Below are 20,423 nucleotides of genomic sequence, written 5' to 3'. Positions count from 1 at the left end.
CATAAAGGATGTTGTCAATGGCTTTGCCATGGTGATTGATAACTTAATACAACGGTGCTCTGTTGTTTTTATATTTTATGAATTGAATAATTTAATTTTCATATATTTAGTATCTGGGATGAGAACCCTATTTCAGGCACTCCGATACCACCCGTGAGTTTCCTAAATTTTGAGGGAATCGCCACATGTCCCCCAGACATATTCCCATGTCCTGACGTCCCAGAAACTTAGTGGAACATATGAAAATAAATGGATAAAAAACAGGGTGATATTGTATATGAGAATAAAAGGATTTGGACTTTTCTGTATATGGTGTTTCACTTTCAATGCCAAAAATCTGCTAGAGCGGTTAAGAGGAAAGCGATTAATGTTTGTTGGAGACTCAATAAGTCAAATCCAATGGGAATCCGTGGTCTGCATGTTTCAAGCAGTGTTTCCTAGCAATAAGAAAACTGTTAGTCAACACACTTCAATAGTCAAGGCCCTGGTAAGCTGATAAATGTAGTTTCCATGGATAGTTGTGCATTTGATTATATGGTGAGTTATGAAGTCTTACAATCTTCTTTCTCTTAAAAGGATTATGATGCTTCTGTGGAGTTTTTCTGGGCTCCACTTCTGGAAACAAGTTTAAGAGTTTGACACAAGTTACACCATAGTTATTATGATTAATGCGTGTGTAAACTAAAATGATACAACGTAAAAGTAGGGTATTGGTCTGTAGTAGGCTCTTGATCTAGTCTAAAAACTGTATGCATATTCGTTGCACAGACAAGATTTCCAGAGCACATTGAGATGCATTGCCATCTGCTAAAAATTTTTGGGGATGATGAAGCAGCCAGTCATGACATGGGAAGGCAACATAAAACCGGACCATCCTTTGTGATTTCAAAAATGGAATTATTTACATGCCCAACATGCAAGATTTGATTGCAGAACTATTTCAAACCAAGTGTTTAGCCATAAAATACCAAAATGCATATATGTATACTACAAGTAACCTGTTAAACCAACAGTACAGGAAAAGGATAACGCCCAACCTATTTACTGATTACATTCACAGCCATACAAAACTCAGTGGAGAATATAACCACTGTAAATTATGAAGAGAAATTTAAACACTGTAATTCCATGAATTGCATAAATGGATCTTAACAAAAACAAGAACAAAACAACAGAGTTTGGTTCCGGCCAGAGCTAAAATGCTCAACATCTATAATAATCTAAAAACCCTAAAGTCGACAGAGAAAAGTCACTCTACACATAGAGATGTGTTTGGTAAGTTATAACTAAACATATATACAATGAAAGTATTCATTGGCCTCTAAACATATGTACAATAAAAACATTCTATCATATAGAGATGTAATTGAGAATGAGCAGCTAATCATATATGCATGATGGGCCATGGCATCAGCAACACCAGTTAGTGTTTATTGTGGTGCCATATTGTGCCAGTTGTTCCTGCAATTGATGGCGCATTTGCCTGTGTGCATCCCTTTCATGGATGTGAATTGTTATCTTAAGTATTTTCCTTATTTTCTTTAACAACTTAATGGTTGGGCGCAAACGGTAAAGTGGCAATGATTGTTGTGGCAAGATCCTTGTCTGCATATCTTGTAACGTAAGTTCCTGTTGCTGAATTTCTTCGCAACACTCATACAACCTTCGTAGGTAGCATGTATCCATACCTATTGCCTTGTAATTGAGAATGAGCAGCTAATCATATATGCATGATGGGCCATGGCATCGGCAACACCAGTTAGTGTTTATTGTGGTGCCATATTGTGCCATTGTTCCTGCAATTGATGGCGCATTTGCCTGTGTGCATCCCTTTCATGGATGTGAATTGTTATCTTAAGTATTTTCCTTATTTTCTTTAACAACTTAATGGCTGGGCACAAACAGTAAAGTGGCAATGATTGTTGTGGCAAGATCCTTGTCTGCATATCTTGTAATGTAAGTTTCTGTTGCTGAATTTCTTCGCAACACTCATACAACCTTCGTAGGTAGCATGTATCCATACCTGTTGCCATCCAAAAAGGAAACATTGTAAGTGAAAATTGATATGTTTGACGATTTTGTTTGAATATTCAAAATAAATTAAATGATTCCAAACGAGTATAAAATCATATGAAACTAAATGTAATAGCAAGCAAATCTATGTGAAACTTGGTTATGTAGTGAGTGGTGTTTACCATGTGGGTAATTCTGGAAGACAGGTTGTACGATTGGCTAAAGTGTATTATCCTGAACAGATTTTGATGCAAGGAATGATTCTTCTTGTTGTCTACACTTAAGATATGGATTCTTGTGCATTTGTGCAATGCGTGAGAACGGGAATGCCGAATTGATGTGTATGTCTGCTAGTGACCGCACTCTTGAAATTGCAGTGAATGTTAGCCCTTGGCGTTCTCTGGTGCCGATGTCCACTGTTGCTTTGTCTAATGTCATTCCTTGTGACTTGTGTATCATTAAAGTCCATGCCATTTGAAGTGGTATCTGACGGCGTGTACCCCTTGTGATGGGAGAAATGGGTACATATGTGGGTGTGAAATGTCCCACAGTGTTCCTCTGTATTGTCTAAAGTCAACAACCACAAAGGATGGTAATGCTGGGGGCTTTGAGCCAATTGAATAAAATATTGAGATGACCTTCCCAAGTGCGCCATTGACGAGGCCTGCATGTACCCATAAGTTACTGGTGAGCATAACTTTTTGCTCATTACACAAGAGCACCTTTGCAGGCAGATGCTCATCTTCTGTTGTAGCAGGAGTTTTCTGCCTTTGTTGCTCCGCAGAACAAAGCGCTACTGGGATGTTCAATTTTTTAAGCATTTTCTTATTATGCAAGACAACTGCATTGTTTGTTGCGAATAGGTGCATGGATTCTTCGAATGTGCATTTCTCTTCATGTGTAAGAGACGAACTTGTTCTTGACATTAGGTGTTGCCAATCTTCAAGTGTAGATATTCCATTCCTAAGATTTGCAAGTATTTGCCAAAAAGCAACCTGGGACGGGTTAGCTCCTTGTTGACGAAAAATGGTTGAAAGTGTTATGAATATGTCGAAGCTGCGCCAAAATGCAGTACCACGTGATGTCCCAATGTATAAAGGAATGTCTTTTACAGGTGGTATTTGGCCTAAATCTCCGACAAGGATAATTGAGCGATTACCAAATGGTGCATTCCAATGAAGAGGGAATGCCTCTCTTAGACGATCGTCAATGCGAGAAAGCATTTTTGGACCAATAAAGCTCATTTCATCAATGAGGATGTATTCTACATGACGGAGTTGCTCTTGCAAGTGTAGGAGCAGTTGGCCTTCGAGAGGATGCATTGTCTAGATAGGGATACGAAGGGCAGAGTGAATTGTGAGGGCATTTATGTTGAAAGCTGCAACGCCAGTTGGTGCAAGTAACAATAAAGGGTTTTTGTTTGCTAGTGAGTTTTCCACAAATGCTTGGTGCAGACATTTAATCAAATGGGATTTTCCTGTGCCAGTTGTTCCATGTCTGGTGCACTTTGTAGCCAGAGGAAGCCATGAATGTGTGCGGATCCTGTTGCCATTCGTATCTGAATATAATATGAAGGTTACATTTGGTTAATACATATATATGCAATGTATAAAAATAATGTAGAGGGAAATGGATATTAAATAATACCTGCACCAGTTGTCAGTTGCATGGAGGCCTTTTTGCAGCATTTCTTCAAGAAAAATTGTAAATCTACAATGCATATATTGGATTGTTAGATGTGGGTTTTTGATTATGTTTTGGATTTTCCACTGGAAGGGGTTGACTGAATTGGAAGGAACACTGGTGGGCATGATCGTGTGCAAATCATGCCATTTAGTATTAGTTGCGCTGAGAGTGAAGAAGAATGTTGGGCTGCCTATTTGCGTGATCATGTCAGTGAGCTCAGATCGTCTTTTGTTCCAGAAAGATCATGTTCCTCGTAGAGCTGAACCGAACCGCATTATTTGCTCTGGTAATCTGAATCTAGAGAGTCATGAAGACACTTGCATAGGTCTGAAACCGTTTTTGGCAAGTTGTTCTCAATGTACTTCTTCACGAAAACACTAGCTGTTGCTTGGCTACGGTGGCGCATTAGAATGTTATAAAGATAGTAGCAAAATCTTGGGTGTTGGCCAAAGCGATTATCATGGTAGTGCAGCAAGTGTACAACATATTCATGCATTTCAACTTTTGTAAGTCTTGGTTGCATGATCATTGCGGTGCCTGTAGGGAAGAGTGTGGGGAATGCCATGGCAAAGAGGCCGATGGTGTTGTATTCATTTATAGCAGTTAAAGATATTGGGGGCCAATGGATAGAGCTTGTTGAATTTGAATGGGTCAAGTGCAAATAGTTACAAATGTGTTCACACTCAGTACATGAATTTGGGAGTACTGGAACGAAAGAAGAGGGTTGGATTTCTAATGGAGGTAGCTTGACATCAGGATTATAAGTAGAATCAATAGTGGTTTGATGGGGTTCAAAAGAGGAGGTGGTTACACTGTGGAGAAGAGAAGAAATGTCTATAGGGTGATCTGGCAGCACAGAAATTGCAGATGAATTGAATTGATCATCACGGTAGTAAGGGTCATATTTTATTTTGTATTCAAGGGTTGCAAGGACACGTGATTTGCAAACGAAGAATTCGTAAGCCTTTTCAGTGGGATTTTGCCTTTTCACAATGAGGATGTCTAAGTCAGACAGCATTCGGGGTAAGTATTTGGCAATAGTGGTGATGTCTTGAGGGAAGCTAATTGTATGGCCACTATATTTGTATTGACCACCACAGGAATGAGTGACTTGTAGAATAGGGTTGACATGTGTAATGAGCATTTCTTCGACTTGTGTTAATTGGTGAAGGACATAGGGTTGTTCTCCAGGGTCCATGTTGTTTAGTTCAAAAAAACGATTGGTAGATTTAGATGATGCACAACGAAAACAAGAGAGTCTACCGTGGAAAAGCTTTGTTTTCATTCCTGGGTATGCTTCCTTGCATATTGTGCAAACATGCAAGGTAGAAAGTACATCAATCCTTTCTCAAAAGCAACTGTGTTCTTCATTAAGGGGAGGGTTATACTGGATTTGATGAATGTGCAGTGGGTTGGTTTGTATAGGTGGGAGAGCATTTAAGGTGGGAAGGGATGTAGAGGAAGTAGTAGGGTTGTTGTGGTTTTCGTAAAGTAGTCGACGGCGTGCATTTATTCGATCCTTTTGTCGTGCATAAAGAATACGGCGCCACTTGTTTTTGGCCGCAATTTGATTGTCTCTTAGCATATCTAAACAAGTACAAGTAATAGTTGTTAGTTTTCGTAAACAAGTAGTGCATGTTTGGTATCTCATTTTACTGGGTGTAAATCCATTATGAAATTAAAACATTATATTTTGAACATAGAATTAATATTTATTTATTTCAACATCGGTGAAGGTAGGTAGATTAGGTAGAAGGAAAAACATGCAATTAGGAATGCTATGAAATCATATGTTATTTCGGCATCTATCATTGAGAGGAGAGAAACAAGATTAAAAAAATTTCGTACCTTCTTCAAAAAATAAATTTGTTTGACATGTTTGAGCGATAAAATGAATAGCTTAGCAAGCAAGAGATCAATGTATAGCATGTAGACAACGAACGACAAACATATGTAGTATCTCTTTACAAATGTTGATATCTATATTATGTAAAATGTAAATGGCAAACATACATATTTTGGAATGACTGGAAGAGATTATTTGCAGTGAAAGCTACAGGTTGCATCATAATAACATGGGTGTGTAATTTACAACAAGATGAGACAATTAGTTGTGTGGAAATGTTTGTTTATGTACAAACAGGCGTGGTAGAAGAAACCCTAAGAAACAGCTCAAAGGCGGCGAACAATAGGTCGTTATGAAGTGGACATTGCTTGAATGTCAGTGAGTGATTCCTTGCATGGAGAGGCATATTGAATTTCTTCTGAATTGATCAATATTGGATGCAAGCGTTGAACACCGTTGAAGTAATCTGCTTTAATGGAAAGTGTTAGCTGGAAGCAATGCCCTGAAATTCGGCCACAAATTTCCTGCAGGTCAGTTGGTTCAATAGAAAGCAGGAACAGGTCTTTTGCCGTGATGCCCATGAGTTCATTCCCTGCATTCATTGAAAACTGTGACGTTCTGTAGATTCCCGGTGTGGTCATGTAGCTCAATTTTAAGTTTGTAACGGTAGTCACATTCTGGGAAGTCACCGTTACATTTTGTACAATGCCAAAGATTGTTAGAATGCTCCACAACCTTCTTCATGCATTGTTTTCCATTGAAATCTAATGGACATGCTAGAAAGTAGAAGTCGTCCATATGAAGAGCAATAATTGTTGCTCGAACTAAAACCCAGATTGCTTTATCGGAGGGCTGCATGCCAGCAATTTCATGAAACGTCTTTCATGTTAGGGCACGTTTCGAAGCAACACCATAGTTTCTACTCAAAGATGGAGAAAAAGAGCTATAGCCTGTTTCACGGAACCATACATGTAGTTGGTGAGTTTCTTCAACTTGTGGATTTATTGTGAGAGTGCTTGTTGGTATCGTCCCTATTGTGGTGCCATTAAATTCAAATAGCGACCTCCTTTGATTGCAAGGATTGGTGGGTTGTCGAAAGAGTAAAATTCAAAAAGATTATGTCCTATATAGTCACAATGGTCTTCCCATAATGTTACATCAATGCTAAAACCTGACTTGTCCTTTAATATGAGTGTTTTCCTTAATGTTTCACTTCCATCTTTTTGTCGAATTGTTGATGCAAGTGAAGTGGAGGTAACAACACCAATGACATCCACATTCATATTTGGAGTTGCACTTTTTATTTCAGCAATAGACTTGAAGTGAAAGCTCTGGGAAGGAAACGTTGGATCATCTGTGGGACATGGATTGATAGTGGAAACAGCAAACAAGTAAATTTCCCATTTGTTCTTGAGGTGGTTGTAGTTTGGATTTGCTTGTCTCACTGTGCCATTTGAAACAATGTATAGTTGCCCAACTTGAATTCGATTGTAAAGAGATTCGGCCAGTTCGGCAAATGCAGAAAGGTGGATCTCTTCCTTATCACGATTGATAAGGTCAAATCCAAAAACTTTTCCTGAGCCTCGCACATTGTTGTACACCTTCAATGATGTTTTTGCAGATGCCCTACCTTGGATTGACCAATATTTTCGGTAAGGGTTGAGTGTCGTGAATGGAATTGTTGTAGTTGTTGCCGTAGTTGGTGGAGTAACTACAGAGGGCAAGGTATCTTCAGCTGACAAAGAGCTAAATTGGGATGAACCCGCCTATGCATGTTGTAGCGTCGATGCGTCCTTCATCAATGCTGCTGAGCGCATCACAACTTCAAGCTCAACCACTCGGATGGACCTTATGTAAACAAATGAGAAATGAATTAATGAAGATTCCATTTTCCTTCTTTTAATGCAAAAAGCGTTTAGAAGGGAAAAAGTAAAAGAGGGTGATTTCAAATGGTGGGCCTTACAAGGAGTTTTGAAGCAGTGCACGCTGCTTTTTTTAGTAAAATTATTGAGCCAATTTGGATGTCTCCAGATAAAACTTGTGGGCCATATGCGGATGGTAGCAAAGTCTTATGTTGATGTGTTCCATCAGATAGAGTAATGTGGAAGTGCGAGGATGTTGTTTTTAATGAGGTAACAGAACCAACATCGATTATCTGAAGTAGTGGTTGAATCTTGGTGCAACCATCCAGCAATAGAGGAATGGCATTCGTTGTCAAGGTTGTCTCCATAATATTAACAAGAGGTTTCTTTTTCCCGTGATAGGAGTACCTACAATTCATCAGTTTCACCACAACACAAAATTCTAGTCAAAGAAGATGTGATATGAAGGAGAAATCTAATCTAGCAAGGCTAACTTTTAATGGTGAAACAATAATAAGGGCACAACCTACACGGGGAGGAGAATAACCTCTCATATTAACCACCAAAGGTAGACCACATTAACCAAATGCTTGTTATTTGATTTAGTGACAAGGTACATATTGTGCAAATTCAGAAGTACCTCAAGCGACTCAAAGATCCTTATAGTCTTACAGTACCGGCAAAACATCAATGAAATAGGAACATTTCCCAACCATTCCTAATACTGATCCTACACATTAAGAGACGTGGTTCAATCAAGGCAATTGCCATGTATTTCGCTCACTTAATTTACCCTTTGCAGACCCTTTTTAGAGGCTGACTGGACTCCTTATGGCTTTGTAATAATTTTTTATAAGTGGTTCATATTAGTAGGCCTTGGAGGCATCGACATAAAGTGCCCACACTTAGGGCAGGCAGTGTGAGACCCATCACTTGGAAGCAGTGTGCTTCTTTTGTGAATCTTGTGCATAATTCATGATATATTAACTATTTTCTGAACAATGCAATTTTTTTTTTAATATGCTATATTCGAGTGTACTCACTGTGCTTGTGCATTTTTGCACATTATAGGGAATCACTTTCATTAAACATATGTTGAATAGCAGCCATTGCATATAACGAACACGCTATTCAAACACTATGTATAGCTATTGAACCTGAAAGTTCACACATTCCTTCAGTCCAGGCATATAGAAAAACTATCTGGGGCCAAGCTCATGTTTGTAACAAGAGCTATCTGGGTCCTCCCTCTTGTCAGAAACAGGACCTTGAAAACAGCAACCAGACAATAACAACAATCAGATTCCATCAGTCACACAACTGTGGCCAGATTGCAGACTATCATGGGCAATTTCTATTTATTTGGAGCCTGACCAACCCATCTAAATGCAACGATCTGCAAAAAGAGGAGTAATTCAATTCCCATTTTCTTTTCGTACAAAGTTACAAAGAGGCAAATGGAATATGATGTGCAAGAGGAAAGAACATGGGCAGTTTCAATATAATTTTAGCCTTACCAACCCATGTAATTTCATGGACTGCAAGGAAGGGCTTATCCTTAGGTGTGCACAATCAAAATTTTCTCTAAAAATGTGTGCTTACACCATGTTTTGTCTAATAGTATTGTTAGTATGTCAGTTTCTTACGCAGCACACATGCAGAATTCAGAGTAGAATGTCATGGATAGACCTCCACAATATTTTTTGGATAATTTATACTTGTTTGTGCACTCTAGGGTATGTCTGCCTAAAACTATATATTTCTTTTAAACCTACGCTTATGGTTTAGCCACAGTTTTTTAGAATATAAATTAGTGACAAGGTACATATTGTGCAAATTAGGAAGTACCTCAAGCGACTCAAAGATCCTTATAGTCTTAGAGACCGTCAAAACATCAATGAAATAGGAACATTTGCCAGCCATCCCTAATATTGATCCTACCCATTAAGAGATGTGGTTCAATCAAGGCAATTGCCATGTATTTCGCTCACTTAATTTAACCTTTACAGACCCTTTTTAAAGGCTGACTCGACTCCTTATGGCTTTGTAATAATTTTTTATAGGGCATCGACATAAAGTGCCCACACTTAGGGCAGGCAGTGTGAGACCCATCACTTGGAAGCAGTGTGCTTCTTTTCTGAATCTTGTGCATAATTCATGATCTATAACTATTTTTTGAACAATGCAGAATTTTTTTTTGTTTTAATATGCTATTTTCGGGTTTACTCACTGTGCTTGTGCATTTTTGCACATTATAGGGAATCACTTTCATTAAACCTATGTTGAATAGCAGCCATTGCATATAACGAACACGCTATTCAAACATTATGTATAGCTATTGAATCTGAAAGTTTACACATTCCTTCAGTCAAGGCATCTAGAAGAACTATCTGGGGCCAAGCTCATGTTTGTAATAACAGCTATATGGGTCCTCCCTCTTGTCAGAAACAGGACCCTAAAAACAGCATCCAAACCATAACAACAATCAGATTCCATCAGTCACACAACTGTGGCTAGACTGCAGACTATCATGGGCAGTTTCTATTTATTTGCATCCTGACCAACCCATCTAAATGCAACAATCTGCAGAAAGAGGAGTAATTCAATTCCCATTTTCTTTTCGTACAAAGTTACAAAGAGGCAAATGGAGTATGATGTGCAAGGGGAAAAAATGTGGGCAGTTTCAATATAATTTTAGCCTTACCAACCCATGTAATTTCATGGACTTCAAGGAAGGGCTTTGAATGACCTCGCCTCCTACCTATCCTTAGGTGTGCACAAATTTTCTCCGAAAATGTGTGCTCATACCATGTTTTGTCTAATAGTATTGTTAGTATGTCAGTTTCTTAAGCATCACACATGCAAAATTCAGAGTAGAATGACATGGATAGGCCTCCACAATATTTTTTTTGATAATTTATACTTGTCTGTGCACTCTAGGGTATGTCTGCCTCAGTGTTGCACGAAGCGCCCCCCCCCCGGTTTCCAAGCCCTGAAGCGCGTCCCGTACGGAAGCGCCTAGGAAGCTTGGCCAAAAGCGACGCTTCTGAATTCCAAAGTGCCGCTTCGGCTTTTTTAACCGCTTCCTGGAAATTTGGAAGCGTTGTACGGAAGCACCGCTTCCGAAGCGCCGAAGCGCGCTTCGTACGACGCTTCGGGCGTCAGAAGCGTGGCGCTTCGGAGGAGGAAGCATACGCTTCCCAGACGCTTCCGTACGCTTCCAGAAAAGCTTCCGGAAAAGCGTTTAGAAAAAAAAAAAAATTCAATTTTTTTTTAAATTTTAGGTGAGTTTGCTTGTTGGGGGTGGGTCCACCTTGGGTTAGGGTGACGAATGAAGGCAAAAAAAATATAAATATAGCAGATGCTCCCTCATGGTAATGTTAAATTCTTAAAGTAAAAGTGACATTCTCCTTTATTTTTCATTTTCATCCTTTTACTTAAATTTTTAACATTACCATGAAATGACTCAGGATGTTTGAGAGTGGTTCCAGCCTCATTAGACTTCATATGGAGAAAATAGAATTTCATATCCTATTCAAAATTCAACAGACTTAACGGTTTACAGGTATTCAGGATTAATGGGATTGTGGCATTTCATTAGATTATATCAAGTACGAAGGTATGCGATTAGCATTTAGTCAAGAGCACCAAGCCCTATATGTACCCTGGTGTTGGTGGTGTTAATTGTTGAACTCCTTTGTCACGCGGCACGCCCTTAGCAAAAAATTACCTTTCAATCAAGTCAAAATCATCGATCAAACATGTTAAGCTTTTTCTACCATATTTTAAGTCTTGAATTAGGTAGTTTGATCAAAATTGGGCAATGTTGACTAATATCCCTAGACAATCGAGGTAGAGGCAAAGGCTAGACAAGAGGAGAAGAATCTAGATTCTAGATCATTAATGTACAATGGATGTTATATCTATCTTGATTTATGCAAAAATATGCATGTTTTCATGTCTTCAACAATTAATTTGGTATTTGGGATGTTTGTTTTGAGTATAAATGCAAAAAAATATAAAATATGTATATATATATAGGAGACGCTTCCGCGAACGCTTCGCTTCCTAGATTTTTGGAAAATGACGCTTCGGCGTCCTCGCTTCCAAAAAACGCTTCCGCTTCGCTCCCGCTTCCTACAACATTGGTCTGCCTAAAACTATACATGTCTGAGTAATTCAATTCCCATTTTCTTTTCGTACAAAGTTACAAAGAGGCAAATGGAGTATGATGTGCAAGGGGAAAGAATGTGGGCAGTTTCGATATAATTTTAGACTTACCAACCCATGTAATTTCATGGACTACAAGGAAGGGCTTTGAATGACCTCGCCTCCTACCTATCCTTAGGTGTGGACAATCAAAATTTTCTCTAAAAATGTGTGCTCACACCATGTTTTATCTAATAGTATTGTTAGTATGTCAGTTTCTTACGCAGAACACATGCAGAAGTCAGAGTAGAATGACATGGATAGACCTCCACAACATTTTTTGGATAATTTATACTTGTCTGTGCACTCTAGGGTATGTCTGCCTAAAACTATATATTTCTTGTAAACCTACGCTTATGGTTTAGCCACAATTTTTTAGAATATAAATTAGTGACAAGGTACATATTGTGCAAATTAGGAAGTACCTCAAGCGACTCAAAGATCCTTATAGTCTTACAGTACCATCAAAACATCAATGAAATAGGAACATTTGCCAGCCATCCCTAATACTGATCCTACCCATTAAGAGATGTGGTTCAATCAAGGCAATTGCCATGTATTTCGCTCACTTAATTTACCCTTTGCAGACCCTTTTTAAAGGCTGACTCGACTCCTTATGGCTTTGTAATAATTTTTTTATAAGTGTTTCATATTAGTAGGCCTTGGAGGCATCGACATATAGTGCCCACACTTATGGCAGGCAGTGTGAGACCCATCACTTGGAAGCAGTGTGCTTCTTTTGTGAATCTTGTGCATAATTCATGATATATTAACTATTTTCTGAACAATGCAGAATTTTTTTTTTGTTTTAATATGCTATATTCGGGTGTAATCACTGTGCTTGTGCATTTTTGCACATTATAGGGAATCATTTCATTAAACATATGTTGAATAGCAGCCATTGCATATAACGAACACGCTATTCAAACACTATGTATAGCTGTTGAATCTGAAAGTTCACACATTCCTTCAATCCAAGCATCTAGAAGAACTATCTGGGGCCAAGCTCATGTTTGTAATAACAGCTATATGGGTCCTCCCTCTTGTCAGAAACAATACCCTGAAAACAGCATCCAGACCATAACAACAATCAGATTCCATCAGTCACACAACTGTGGCCAGACTGCAGACTATCATGGGCAGTTTCTATTTATTTGCAGCCTGACCAACCCATCTAAATGCAACGATCTGCAGAAAGAGGAGTAATTCAATTCCAATTTTCTTTTCGTACAAAGTTACAAAGAGGCAAATGGAGTATGATGTGCAAGGGGTAAAAATGTGGGCAGTTTCGATATAATTTTAGCCTTACCAACCCATGTAATTTCATGGACTGCAAGGAAGGGCTTTGAATGACCTTGCCTCCAACCTATCCTTAGGTGTGCACAATCAAATTTTTCTCTGAAAATGTGTGCTCATACCATGTTTTGTCTAATAGTATTGTTAGTATGTCAGTGTCTTAAGCAGCACGCAAGGGGTAAAAATGTGGGCAGTTTCGATATAATTTTAGCCTTACCAACCCATGTAATTTCATGGACTGCAAGGAAGGGCTTTGAATGACCTTGCCTCCTACCTATCCTTAGGTGTGCACAATCAAAATTTTCTCTGAAAATGTGTGCTCATACCATGTTTTGTCTAATAGTATTGTTAGTATGTCAGTGTCTTAAGCAGCACACATGCAGAATTCATAGTAGAATGACATAGATAGGCCTCAACAATATTTTTTGGATAATTTATACTTGTCTGTGCACTCTAGGGTTTGTCTACCTAAAACTATATATCTCTTGTAAACCTACGCTTATGGTTTTGCCACAGTTTTTTAGAATATAAATTTTAATTGTTTTTGTGCAAAAAAAGAGCAAGTTTAACACAAAGAAACTGTATAGAAGATTGTCTCATAGCATAAGTTGTTGAAGAGAAGTCATGTTGCACAAGGAATGTTGTTGAAGGAAAGTCATGTTGCACAAGGCATGTTGTTGAAGGAAAGTCGTGTTACAGAAGGTATGTTGTTGAAGGAAGTTCTTAGCTCTGAAGTACAATAACTCCAAATAAAATGAAAATGAAAGTGACAGCGTTTTTTTGGTATGCCAGAGCAATTTGTCTTTTGATCTGTATGCCAGCCATTTGCCTTCTGTATAATTACTCATTCAAATAATCTATAAACATGGATCCTCAGAATAAAAAAGCTAATATAGGCAATAAAATCAACCAGGCTGGGCCATAATGAGTGAAACACTTCTACACTTTCAAAAAGTGCTTGCAGAAAACGTAATTTCCTCTTGAATTTAACCTCCAACTTACAGTCCAGCCTGTTTTGCTCCAATTTTGCCTATTAAATATGGGTATACAAAGCTGGTTTGTGGTAAGAATAAGGTTAACTTAATATAAGTTAAATTTGCATGCACAATTAGCAGCTGCAGCCTGCATTAAGCTCTTTCAGATGAAAAAGCATTTTATTGAACGTCAGAAGGTCAACAGGCTGTGAGCTAACATTCCTAGATCTTATAAAGAGACAATCGTCAATTTACCTGGACATGCATTTTAGGTCTATGAAATAGATAAGCATGAATTTATAGTATATACCGAGGCCTGGAAGCTAACCTTTTCAGATCAGCCTTAAGGAGATGAACATGAATGAACATGAATTTATTTATGAATTTATCAATAAATCAGAGAATAAGTATTGTTAGTATGTCAGCTTCTTAAGCAGCACACATGCAGAATTCAGAGTAGAATGACATGGATAGGCCTCCACAATATTTTTTGGATAATTTATACTTGTCTATGCACTTTAGGGTATGTCTGCATAAAAGTATATATTTCTTGTAAACCTACGCTTATGGTTTAGCCACAATTTTTTAGAATATAAATTTAACTGTTTTTGTGCAAAAAAAGAGCAAGTTTAACACAAAGAAACTGTATAGAAGATTGTCTCATAGCATAGGTTGTTGAAGAGAAGTCATGTTGCACAAGGAATGTTGTTGAAGTTAAGTCATGTTGCACAAGGCATGTTGTTGAAGGAAAGTCGTGTTGCAGAAGGTATGTTGTTGAAGGAAGTTCTTAGCTCTGACGTACAATAACTCCAAATAAAATGAAAATGAAAGTGACAGCATTTTAATCAACCACGCTGGGCCATAATGAGTGAAACAATTCCACACTTTCAAAAAGTGCTTGCAGCAAACGTAATTTCCTCTTGAATTTAACCTCCAACATACAGTCCAGCCTGTTTTGCTCCAATTTTGCCTATTAAACATGGGTATACAAAGCTGGTTTGTGGTAAGAATAAGGTTAGCTTAATATAAGTTAAATTTGCATGCACAATTAACAGTTGCAGCCTGCATTAAGCTCTTTCAGATGAAAAAGCATTTTATCATACGTCAAAAGGTCAACAGGCTGTGAGCAAACATTCCTAGATCTTATAAAGAGACAATCGTCAATTTACCTGGACATGCATTTTAGGTCTATGAAATAGATAAGCATGAATTTATACCGTGGCCTGGAAGCTAACCTTTTCAGATCAGCCTTAAGGAGATGAACATGAATGAACATGAATTTATTTATGAATTTATCAATAAATCGGAAGGAGAGAATACTATAAAAACTTCTTCTGGTACAAGTCCGAACAAAGAAACTACTCTGGCAGAGAAGAGTTGGTCTCACATTGGGTAGAGAAGAGTGAGGAAGCAAATCGGAACAAAGAAACTACTCTGGTATCTTGTTATTGTAATCTAACCTAGTTGATGGAGGAGAGCAAGAAAGGGATGACGATAACAATGGGGGATTTGCTAGAGAGTTTCATATCACCACACCTAGAGATGTTTGTTGTCAATCAGACATTCAGTTCGGCCGGCAATTCAAACTCTGTGTGGGACAAGATTCTTCCCCACCTTCTTGCACGGATGGATTCGACTTTAGAAATTTGTTCCAAGAAAGAGTTGTATTTCGCTCTATGTCATCCCAATTGGATCGACGACAGAACCAAGGTAATGCTATATTTCTTTGTCTGAATCTCTTTCAATCTCAAGTATTACAGGGTGGGAAATTATAGATGGGAGAAGTCAAACATCTTTCAATTTCGCCAAAATAAATGGATAAAATTTACGAATATACAAGAATGCCTATGTGCGTGCATACCCCAATAAACTCAAATTCTCAGGCTGTGTTATGTGCGTGCATACACTGGTAATCTCAGATTCTCACGATGCCCTGCTAATATAAACTTTCCCTTGAGTACTCTAGAGGGAAATTTCAATGGCCCAGTTTCAAATGTGATCTACATTATCAATTTAGTAGTAAACTCAAATTCTCAGGCTGTGTTATATGCGTGCATACGCTGGTAATCTCAGATTCTCACGATGCCCTACTAATATAAACTTTCCCTTGAGTACTCTAGAGGGAAATTTCAATGTCCCAGTTTCAAATGTGATCTACATTATCAATTTAGTAGTAAACTCAAATTCTCAGGCTGTGTTATGTGCGTGCATACGCTGGTAATCTCAGATTCTCACGATGCCCTGCTAATATAAACTTTCCCTTGAGTACTCTAGAGGGAAATTCCAATGGCCCAGTTTCAAATGTGATCTACATTATCAATTTAGTAGTAAACTCAAATTCTCAGGTTGTGTTATGTGCGTGCATACGCTGGTAATCTCAGATTCTCACGATGCCCTGCTAATATAAACTTTCCCTTGAGTACTCTAGAGGGAAATTTCAATGGCCCAGTTTCAAATGTGATCTACATTATCAATTTAGTATTTCATAATCGGCATGGCCAAACTGTCTATTTTGATTTTCGCAAATTCAATTTCAAAAAACAGTGGCAATGTTCGAACAGAGCCAAGTGATTGCCCAAGCAAAGGGAGAGAATGGACCCGGGCTTCTGAGAATACAAGCAGTGAAAACAAGGGTTCGATTTATCTTTGGAATGGTTCAAACTTTTATACAGTGGAAATTAGGCCAGTCTGTCCAGCAAATCCCTAGGAAGCAAAACAGGACTGAGAGAGATGATATGACAAAGTAGTTGAAAAAGGACCTGACCTGGAAGAAATGATGTTGTGCAGATGTATTTTAAACAACAGCTCTGCCTCACGATTTCCAGCTGCATTCGTGAGATTGTCAAACCAAGCTCCTTTGTCAGTTTGAACACTGCTATACTTTGTGAGATTGTCAAACAGGGTTGTCCGTTTGTCGATGAAGTTTGATCGAAGAAGGCTGCCGGTAAGATCATGGAAGCACGAAAACCGCAGAACAGGGTTTCCAAAGCACAAATTTGTTGATCGTGCATCGCAGAACAGGGGTTTCAAGCAACGAATGTGTGCACCGCAAAACAGGGACCGCATAACTGGGTTTTCGAGAGTGTTGAGCAATAATGCCACCCAGCAATAATGCTACCAAACAGGAAGTTCTCGGCGCTGTGAATAAACAGAAATCAGGACAGATGCTACCAAACGGACGGAAAGCAGGAAAAGCAGGAAGTTCTAAGGTCATGGAAGCACAGAAACCGCAGAACAGGGTTTCCAAAGCACAAATCTGTTGATCGTGCATCGCAGAACAGGGGTTTCAAGTCATGAATGTGTGCACCGCAAAACAAGGACCGCATAACTGGGTTTTCGAGAGTGTTGAGCAATAATGCCACCCAGCAATAATGCTACCAAACAGGAAGTTCTCGGCGTTGTGAATAAACAGAAATTAGGACAGATGCTACCAAACGGACGAAAAGCAGGAAAAGCAGAAAGTTCTCGGCGCTGAGAATAAACAGAAATCACGACAGATGCCCGCCGAATATGAACGCGTGTCAACCTGAGAACGAAAAGGACAACGAAAGTCTATTTCAAAGGAAGGCCGGCCGGAAGGCCGGCCGGAAGGCCTATCGGCCTAATTAATAATTAATCATTCTTTATGTGTCTAACAATGGATCTAATGGTCAAGAATTGTTTATTAATTAAAAATTAATCATTCTTTATGTTTTTTTAATAATGTTTTATTTTCAAAACTGTTTTTTAAAATCTGATAGCAAACAAACCCAAATCATTGTTCAATCGTCTCACAATGGATCCGACGGTCAACAATAGTACAAAGTGGCTTGGGGTTACTATTATTAATAATACAACCCTTGTGTTTAATTATAGAAGCCCTAGATATTATAAACCCAAGCAAATATAATTATAAAACCAAGGTATATAAACCCTTTTATATTTTCTTTAAGACCCTTTTACCTTATAATCACAAGTCTCAACAATGTTTATAATTCTACCACTTCTTCTCATAATTCTAAACAATTCATACAAGCTGCTGCAATTCATACAAGCTGCTGCCATATGGCATGTGGGTGCACCTCTACATCATACTTATCATTAAAATACACTTTTCTTTGCAAATAAGAATAAAAATAGAACACACTCCCACCTGGAAAATAAATTTGGAAGAGTCAATCTGAGTGCAACACATTATAGAAGCTTCCACTGTCAACAACGTGGCTTCTTTAAGTTGCTCGAGAAAATATTCCGCTAAACCATTCATTGAAACAGCTTCAAATCTTTCCAAAATGTTTGGAATCACAAGAAGCCCTGCAGATCATATAGACAAATTCACAACGCTATCAGAAGAAAGTGAAATGTAAACGGCATTTCGGTGTGAGGAATTTTTCTAAGAAAAGACGGAATATATTCTATTTCGCCTGATCAAACAAAATAACAATATATCAATGCTTTTTCACATGATAGAATTTTGATCTACAGTTTTTTCCACGGTGGATTGAAGTTGAAAAAAAAACCATGGAAAAAGAAAAATGATTCAGTACAGCATGTTTGTACGAAAACTATGACACCCAGGAGTGAGGGCATATTATATGGGTAACTAAGACACCGGGGGTGGAGGGCATATTATAGGGGTTATCTAAAACTCTTCGGGAAAATTCATTGTCATTGGAATCAGATGAAGGAAAAAATTCACAAAATGCAGAGATTCGTGGATCCAAACGTTTTTTCAAGGTTTTTTTTGTCACTTCAAAGGCCCTGAAAATACGTAGAGCATGTCCCCAGAAAAGCTCATTGTCCCCAGAATCCAATCAAGTAAAGAAAATTCACGGATGGTGTAGATTCAAGCCGTTTCAGGAAACTGTAAGGTTCTGAATCATTTCAAAAGCCTCGGAAACCAGTAGAGCATGGAGGAACTATGCCGTAGGAGACAGGTGAACCCATACCAGGCATCTCAAATTTCTACCCCATGTTTTGCCTTGACCTTGACCAGAAAATAAGCGGTTTAAAATCATTTTTATCATACACAGAACTGGTATATTATATTCAAAACAACCTAGAGAATTTCATTGCGGCCGGAACCTGGACAAGTAAAAAATTTCACAAAAGCCATACATATAGACCATTCGAGCATTTTTCAAGATACTGGATCGTTTCAGAAACCAAAAACCCTGGAAAACTCTGGCACTTGCATATAGACCATTCGAGCATTTTTCAAGATACTGGATCGTTTCAGAAACCAAAAACCCTGGAAAACTCTGGCACTTGCAGAAATTAAACCCTTGGAACTCTGAAATGTAGATCTATACAGTTACTAATAAGATACTAGAAATTTTCATTGTGCCCATAACATGGAGAAGTAAAAAAATCCACAGAAATCATACATGCAAGCCATTCGAGGATTTTTCAAGGTACTGGATCGTTTGAGAAATAAAAACCCCTCAAAACGTCTGGCACTTGGAGAAGCTATACCCTTGGAACTATGACATGTAGACCTATATTACAAAATTTGATTTAAAAAAGCAAAAACAAGGGAAATTTCTTTTTAAACTCGGCTCGTCTAAATGACTGTTAAGAATAGTCTTTAAATTTTCATACAAATCTTCAATTTCTTTTTGCCCTCATGTATTCTGTATCACATGGACATTGTGGATGTAATTTAATACAATCTCTGAAAAATATGGCATTTTCTTTCTCAGAAATAATTTCACATTCAACAAATATGATTTCGATTCGCCTACCTTTTGATGAGTTTCAGAGATGAAATAGATGGCGGAATTGGTGAAAGGTCAGAACAGCGCCTCCTGTAGCAACTATTGGAGAAGCAAAGTCGGTGTGATTATGGGCACTATCTAGGCTGAAACGTGTAGTAGGAATTCGCAGATTTATTTTAATGAGTAAGTGACAGAGCAGTCAGTACTCAAATTGCTCTGCAACTCGGCCAACCTATTCTGCAATCATCTCTAGGATTACCAACAAGCTGTTGGATCAAACCGGGTGGTTACTTAACAAAAACCGTAGAAACCGATAAAGCCGTTAACAAAAAACCGTAGAACCGATAAAGCCGTTAACAAAAACCTAGAAACCGATAAAGCCGTCTAAACTTCAGTATTCCATAACTTTATCCCACTTCTCTTTAATAAAATAAAATCATGCGTGTCAAATAAGGGTAGTCTTAAATGAAATCATGAGCCTTAAATAAGGGTAGTCTTAGTGATTGTGGTGGTTTTTTAACCCTTTTTTTATTTTATTTTTTTAAATGATATATTTGGCTTAATGATATGCTTGATTTATATTAATTAGATTTACAAAATATATAATTGAGAAGAAGGAAAAAATATTTGATAAAAGACTATCTAGTTATTATTAAAATATTCTATTTTAAAATAAAGATATAAAATTTCACCACAAAAATAAAACAACTAATAAAATATTGTATTGTTGAAAGCCATACCAACTAGCAATTGTCTCAAAAGGTACAAAGAGAGGCCGATAGGATTAGTGAAAGGAAGAAAGTTCTATAGATAGTCAAGCATATATAAAGTTAAGTAGTGA

General features: G+C 38.0%; 1 long non-coding RNA gene across 1 annotated transcript; it reads right to left on the bottom strand.

Moving 5' to 3' along the window:
• Positions 1-964: 964 nt before the first annotated feature.
• Positions 965-19,950, bottom strand: LOC149216785 (uncharacterized). Its single transcript, XR_016251151.1, has 3 exons — positions 19,610-19,950; positions 18,019-18,179; positions 965-2,023 (listed from the first exon to the last, which is right to left on the bottom strand). It is a non-coding gene; the product is annotated as an uncharacterized LOC149216785 (long non-coding RNA).
• Positions 19,951-20,423: the final 473 nt, after the last annotated feature.

Source organism: Pinus tabuliformis, chromosome 1_1 (genome assembly GCF_031772625.1).
Source record: "Pinus tabuliformis cultivar Carrire ecotype Pingquan chromosome 1_1, CPIR1, whole genome shotgun sequence".
Lineage (NCBI taxonomy): Eukaryota > Viridiplantae > Streptophyta > Pinopsida > Pinales > Pinaceae > Pinus > Pinus tabuliformis.
Note: the sequence above shows the minus strand (reverse complement) of the source record. Positions and strands in the feature narration are given on the sequence as shown.